Source organism: Neopsephotus bourkii, unplaced genomic scaffold, assembly GCF_033783945.1.
Source record: "Neopsephotus bourkii isolate Nb327-2 ecotype Australia unplaced genomic scaffold, CSIRO-AGI_Nbou_v1 NB_1749, whole genome shotgun sequence".
Lineage (NCBI taxonomy): Eukaryota > Metazoa > Chordata > Aves > Psittaciformes > Psittacidae > Neopsephotus > Neopsephotus bourkii.
The window spans coordinates 9312214-9319115 of NW_026902223.1; the positions used below are offsets into that span (position 1 = coordinate 9312214).

At 52.5% G+C, this 6902-nt stretch overlaps 1 non-coding gene across 1 annotated transcript; it reads right to left on the reverse strand.

Moving 5' to 3' along the window:
* Window positions 1-5442: 5442 nt before the first annotated feature.
* LOC133225263 (small Cajal body-specific RNA 16) lies at window positions 5443-5622 on the reverse strand. Its single transcript, XR_009729084.1, has one exon. It is a non-coding gene; the product is annotated as a small Cajal body-specific RNA 16 (non-coding RNA).
* Between the last annotated feature and the right edge of the window lie 1280 nt (window positions 5623-6902).

Genomic DNA, 6902 nt, shown 5'->3' on the forward strand with positions numbered 1-6902 from the left:
GTGCTGCTCCAGGGCAGGGTCCCACAGCTCTTAAAGGGCCACCAAAGCTGTGACCTGCCAAAGAGCAACCTTCCCTCAGCAAGCAAAGCCTTGCTCCAACAAAGCAGGCTTCCTCTCGGCCCACAGGGAGCGGGTCCAAGCAGTTAACTCCTTGCTCTGGGGACTGGTGTGCTCCTGAGACGAGCTGTTCTTACCACGCAGGAAGGAACAGCTCCAGCATAAACAAGTTCATGGCTTGACCTTATCACAGGGCACAGGGAGCAAGTGGTGGACAAGGCTCCTCCAAACAATTGCTCATGCTTGGAGAGGTTGTTTGTAACACCTCGGAGCTACAGTGGTGGCCAAAGCACTTGGAGCACAACCTCCTCCGCAGCTGGGGAGGAAAATAAACGGCGTGTGCTTGGAGAGCTGGGGCAATGCACTGGTTCAGGGCCAGACCGTGTCTGGGTGCAGCTTACACATGGACACCCACCGGCACCCTCAGCACCTCTCCTTGGTCCCTCTGCAGCACATGCAGGGCTCGCAGCTGCTCTCACATTGCCCAGTACCAATCTGCTGGGGATGTGAGACCTGGCACTGACAGAAAAGACAAGCTGTTTGCCATTGCCCACCTTGACACAGGCAAGAGACAGGAGTGACAGAACAGGGGACAAGCACCTTGTTGACCACAGGGTTTAAAACCATTTCCCTTCTGGGAGAGTCTGAAGCTAACCACAGTGGGGATCAATTCTGCCCAGTTAGTGAGCAAACCTAGTAAAACAGCACAGGCTCCAAAGCATGCATTCAATACCAACACTGCCTGGGGTGTTTACCTCCTCTGGCTTGGCTTGAAATTCCCTGTTGCTACTTAAGAGGCTCACAGCAGCTTCCTGTTGTAGGAAAACCAAATGGGCAACTGAGAAGCAAACTTGGGCACACAGATCTTGCCAAGACTGCAAGAGGCTCTGGAATAAGCAAGAGGGGACAGGGGATGCATCATGCTGTTCCAGACAGGCACAAGCCACTTTCACAATGCAATCTGGGTCACTCCAGCTGATAAACAAGTAAGAACCTTAAGCATGATTTGCAAGTTACACAGCCCCAAATATCCAGCTGACCCACTTGTAGGTGCGTTGTGCTTTCCTCAAATGAAGGTTCTTTACAATCTCTAATCCACTTTGCATGTGGGTTAAGCAGAAACCTCAGCACATCAAGCTGCTGGAGGCTGGGTCCTGCCTGTACCTGTCAGCCTGAGGGGGCTTTCACTGTAACAGTGCTTCTAGTACAAGTAATGACTTCAGCTATGGACTGTTTTCACAGCAAGGATGGGCTGGGGACCACTATGGCAATCATGTGCATATGACGGTATCCAGACCCAGTATCCCCCAGGAGAAGCTGGGGAAAAGCTCATTTTTCTTAAAGGCAGAGACCTCTTTGCTGACCCATTCTGAACTAAAGCCTCCTGAGATAACCTGCAGAAGCCACAAGGTCAAAAAGATGTAGGATTTCCTTGGAAACAAAGGCACTAAAGGCATCGCAGGAGCGCCCTTCCCACTGGAACCCCCTCACCTTCAGCCACACGAGCACCACCCCACCTTCAGCTGCCTCCCCATCACTCTCCAGCCAGTCTCCACCCCAACACCCCCCAGTAACAGACACCATCCTTCAGGCAAGAACTGCTACCCTCTTGGATGTAAAGACCAAGCTTCAGACTGTCAACAGACCCCACCTGCTACCAGCAGCCCAAGGAGCCTATGCTCCTCCACACCTCAAGCTGCAGCAATCCTGTACTCACAAAGTTGCCTGTCTCTCCTTTGGGTTCCACTTCTCAAGCACTGTGAGTGCTGAAGCAAAGCCAGCATCGCTGGGCTTTATCCTGCTCACGAATTCAATCTTAATGGGACACTCAAGCAAAATTTAGCAAGGAAGAAGTCATGTACTTGGCCAAGGAGCCAGCATGGGCTGAGCAGCTTCTGCTGCAGTTCTAAGAGGGCTAAGCACAGGGAGCAAGCACCATGAGTTCACCACATTTCACACCACACTGGCCTCAGGCTCAGGCTAAGAGAGCTGTAAATGGAGTGGAAACTCCCTCTACCTGAGAAGGGGCTTTCTATAGTGCAAGTAAGAAACTACTGCTTACTGTTAGCAAAGGTACATTTTACTATGCAGGTAGAAGGAAAGGAAACTTTACATGTGCAAGTGAACCCTCCAAGCAACCTCTTCCAGGTATCCTGATGGAAGTGGGTACTAACTATATCAAACCTGCAGCAGAGCTGCCTCCCTGGACACACACACACAGAGCAATTCCTGGCTGTACGCAGGGCAAGCTGATGGTTGTGTAATGCACAAGTTGGGCTGCTGCCAAGGCACAGAGCAGGATCTTCAGCAGGAACCTAATCCCACCACAGCCTCACTCCCTGCACATCCGATTAGTCTCCCATTTTCCCGTTTCAGTGAAAGCAAACCATTCCATGGAGCTCCACACCCTCTAGTGGGCATTAGGGCTTGGTACACTGAGGAGATGCTCTCGAACCCAGCACTGCTGAACTCAAGAGTAAATTGCCCCTCCGGATCCCCAGAGCACATCCAGCCAGCACTGCACACCCTCAGCGTGTCTGCCCCAGGCACAAATCACAAGTGTCAGTGCAGTAGCTTTACACACCCACTTGCCTGGATTCCCACTTGCAGCACGCTGAAAACGTTTCTGCTTTGTTCACACACAATAGCAAGTATTAAATCTCAGTAAGTCAACTTTGAGAACTGGATTTTATTCATGCTTACCCTCTAGCTAAGCACAATAACTTTCTATTACCTAAAAAGACCACACAGCTGTAAGCAGACTGCAAGAGCAGCACTCTCACCATCGTGCAGAATGGATCTTCTGGTCCAGCCACCTGAAAAGAAACAACCAGGGTGTCCATACACAGCAAATACACTGCAGGGAAACTGGGCATGGATACCAGAGGTGCTCAGTGTGGATGCAAGGGAGTCAGATCACATCAGGCTGTCACAAATAGCTCATAGCAGGGTCCTCCTGCAAGTGGTCACATGTTAACGGAAATGAGAAAGTGTGTTAGTTTGAAAATTAGTTGACAGGAAAATCCTCAAATAACTTTGTTTTAAAAACTAAGACTCTTCAAGCTTGTTCCCTCCTTTATCAGAAACCCAAAACATTTTAAATATAATAACATTCAAAAATTTTCCATTTAAAGAATAAATACAGCTCATTTTCTAGGTGGAACTATGATCAGGATACTTGCAATCACAGTTGTCCCTGCTCATGATATGGGGATTGGAACAAGATGAGCTTTTAAGGCCCCTTCCAACCTATAACACTGTGATTCTATCTAGGGCTCCACATGCTTTGTTCTGACAGCCCCTGTGGCTGAACGTACCAATTTGTAATCTAGGGAAGAGCAAAACCAGTGTAAGGGAAACACTTGTTCAAATAATAAACGGAACAAAGGATGCAGCAGCACACAGGTGAAGTGTGTTCAGCTGCAGCCTGAGACTGCCAGGCAGCTCTGCCCAGGTCAGCTCAACATCAAGAGGCAAAGCAGAAAAGGAGAACTGGTTGCAAATTCAAGGCTTGTGTCTGCATCTGGTGAACAAAGCACAGCTTCACTTGGTACAGGAGATGTTACCACTCAGGGTGTGAAGTACGAATCCAGCTAAAGCTGGAGATCACTGCCCTACAGACCTATCTTCTCTGGATTGACACCAACTGAAACAGCATCATCCCACCCCCAGCTTTCCCTAAAATCCTTCCTGATAGCATTTCTACCATGAAAACTTCCACCAGTGCCAACCACCACCTCTGGCACCATCCACTTTCCAGCTAGGGGGAAGCTACTCTGAAGCCTGTGGTGTCACAGTAAGATGTGACAGACCACACCAGGCATGGAACATGACTGCATTTCTCCAGGAATGGCTGTGACCATAGCCCAGAGCTTATACTGGTTCATGCTGACAGGAGATTAGCTGTGTGGCCAGCAGAAAGCCTGTGGGCACAGCATTCACCTCCTGGACTGGTCTGAGCACGAGAGGTGGCAAAATGAGCTTGTACTGCATCAGAGTGTTGTGTGACAGCAATGCAGCACTCAGGTCTTGCACCAGAAGGCCCAAAGCAAGAGACACTGCTTCATTTCTAGTGAGGAGGCACAGTATGAACAGTGTTCCTTCAAAGTCAGACCTCATGATGTTGTGGTTACCCTCACACCATCAACAGGGTGAGACATCAGGTGGAAAATATTCACCACCTGATGAACAAGAGGAGTGACACAAAGAATTAACACTGAGCTCCTTAAACCATCAGGATCCCAAATTAACACCCCATTAAACTTACAAGGGAGTTTAATTTCACACATCTGGTTAAAACAGCATGAAACTGGACAGTAATCGGATATTAAAGCTCCCAAGACAGACACATCGATCACATTCTTCTGGCTCAGGTGCTGCTGGTGTGCAGTGATTCTCCCTGGTTTTAAGATCCCATTGGAAACACAACATCTGGCAGCTTCTGCACAGATGCTGTGCACGCTGTGGTCTGTACAGCACAGCAGAGCTCTGCCACCAAACAAAGCCACTAAGGTGGGGAGAGAAAGGAGGCACAAAAGTTGGTTTCCCTTTCCCAAAAGTACACAGCCCTTCCTCTCCCTCCCAGCCTTTCCCTAACTTCATTAACGCTGGGTTATTTAGCTGTCTCTCCTCAGGTTGTTCTTGCTGCTTTTATTGAGCTAACTGCTCACAGATGGGTCAAGGTGAGCAAAAGAAAAGCTTTGCTGGGACTGGGAGCAGGGAGGGTCTCCCACTGAAGTATTAATTCATTTTATCTCAAACCGCACCAAGAGAGCTCTGAGATCACTGACACATCAGCTGCAGCCACACACAAGTCTGATGGCAAAGCTGGGTTAAGAAGCACCTTCCTCCTCCCACTGTCTGTCAGCTCCTCAGTTGTACAGAAGCAATCATCTGGGGTGACCTCACTGTGAGCCAAATCACCCAAACACCACCAACAAGCAGGAAAAATGCTTTTGGGGATTGGGTTTTTGTTCGGCAAAGCATTTTTGCCAGGAGCCAGGGTCACAGCACACGTCTCCCCCACTCCCCTTCCTATGTGCTTCTGAGCTGTGAGCCCTGCTCTACAAGAGAAACCAAACAGTAAAGAAAACCACAGATGCACAAAAGAGCAGAATACAACTTCCAACAACGCCATACAATTTGCTTGAGTAAAGAAACCACAGTAACAGTCCCTACATTGCAGGGGGGGACACACAAAGTTTTGGAACTAAAATAACACCTAATGATAAATCAGGTGGAAAACGTATGAGCAAAATGCCTAAGTTCTGCTTTTCACACCTGTGAAACTCGCCTGGGAAGGAAGCACAGTATCAGTTTCATTGTTCTAGGTGATTTTCAAGAGAAGATTTAGTATGCATGAAACCACCTGACTGTTAAGGGATCTGTTGTTTGCAGTATCATACATGACCATCAAAACACTGCATGGATGCTCACACCTGTTACTGCACAGGAGGGACCCCGCAGGGAGCCTGCCTGGGAGCTGATCTCGGGCACAGGGCTGGGCTGGCTGGTATGAGGAGGGCCCTGCTGGCCCCACTGCCCAGCAGCCCTCCCCCAGCCCTGGCGCACCCCTCCTTTCTCCCCTCCCCACCACCACCCCGGGGTTCTCCCTCACCTCAGGGATGGAAGCACTCGGAGCTCTGGGATCTCGGAGGCTGAGGAAATCCTGCGGAGAATCACACATAGAACAGCGCCGGTTTGAGCCCCCATGAGACACACTGCCCCCCTTCCCTGCATCCCCCCTCCAGCCCTGCACCTCCATACGGGCTCAGCACCTCCCGTAGGGGGACCACAACCCGGCCTGTGCCCTTCCCCAGCCTCCCAGCTCTCCTTTCCCCCCCTGCCCCCCAACTGCGACTCCAGCACCGCACCTCAGGGCCTCCCCCCCAGCCCTCCCCACACCCCCGATTCCCCCCACGTCCCCCAGCCCCCGCTGCGCCCCATACATCCCGGCCCAAGGCCCGTCTCCGCCGCCACCGCCCGCCATGAGGCCGCTCGCAACCGGAAACAGAAAGGCCGGAACTCCACCGAGCCACAGAGCAACCCAGAGCGCCTCACAACCACTTCCGGCCTCCCCCGGTTCTCCCGACACTGCCTTAAAGGGCCAGCGGCGTCAGGAGCCATCTCTATGGCAACGGCAGGGCCCGAGCCGCCCCGGGGTTTCACTGCGGGTCAGATGGGGGCCGTGCACCCCGCCGGCTCCCGCAGCGCTGCCCAGGCCGCGCCGGGTCCGCACAGCGGGGAGCGGGGTGAGGGCCCAGAGCCGGGGAGTGGGGCACAGGAGGCCCCTGAGCTCGGGGAGCACCCGCGGGGTTCGTTTTGTATCCCCCAAAAGGGTGAAACCTCCGCACACGGGGGTGTCGGGGACGGCTCTTGGCCCAAGCTGAAGCGGCACCAACACAATTCAGTCCTGAGGTCTGCTGTGCTGATGGTGGTTTTCAACATGAGCCAGGTTGGGCTCAGGCAGCACCAGTGCGGCAGCAGGGCCAGGGCAGGGATTGTGCTGGGCACTGATGAGGCCGCACCTCGAATCCTGTGTTCAGCTCTGAGCCCCTCACTCCAAGAGAGACATTGAGGGGCTGGAGCGGGGCCAGAGAAGGGAATGGAGCTGGTGCAGGGCCTGGAGCACAGGGGTGATGGGGAAGGGCTGAGGGACCTGGGGGGTTCAGTGTGGAGAAGGCTCAGGGGGGACCTGATGGCTCCCTCCAACTGCCTGACAGGAGGATGGAGCCAGGAGGGGCTGGGCTCTGCTCCCAAGGAACAAGGGATGGGACAAGAGGAACCGGCCTCAAGCTGCACCAGGGCAGGTTTAGATGGAGCTGAGGAACAATTCCTGCCCCAGA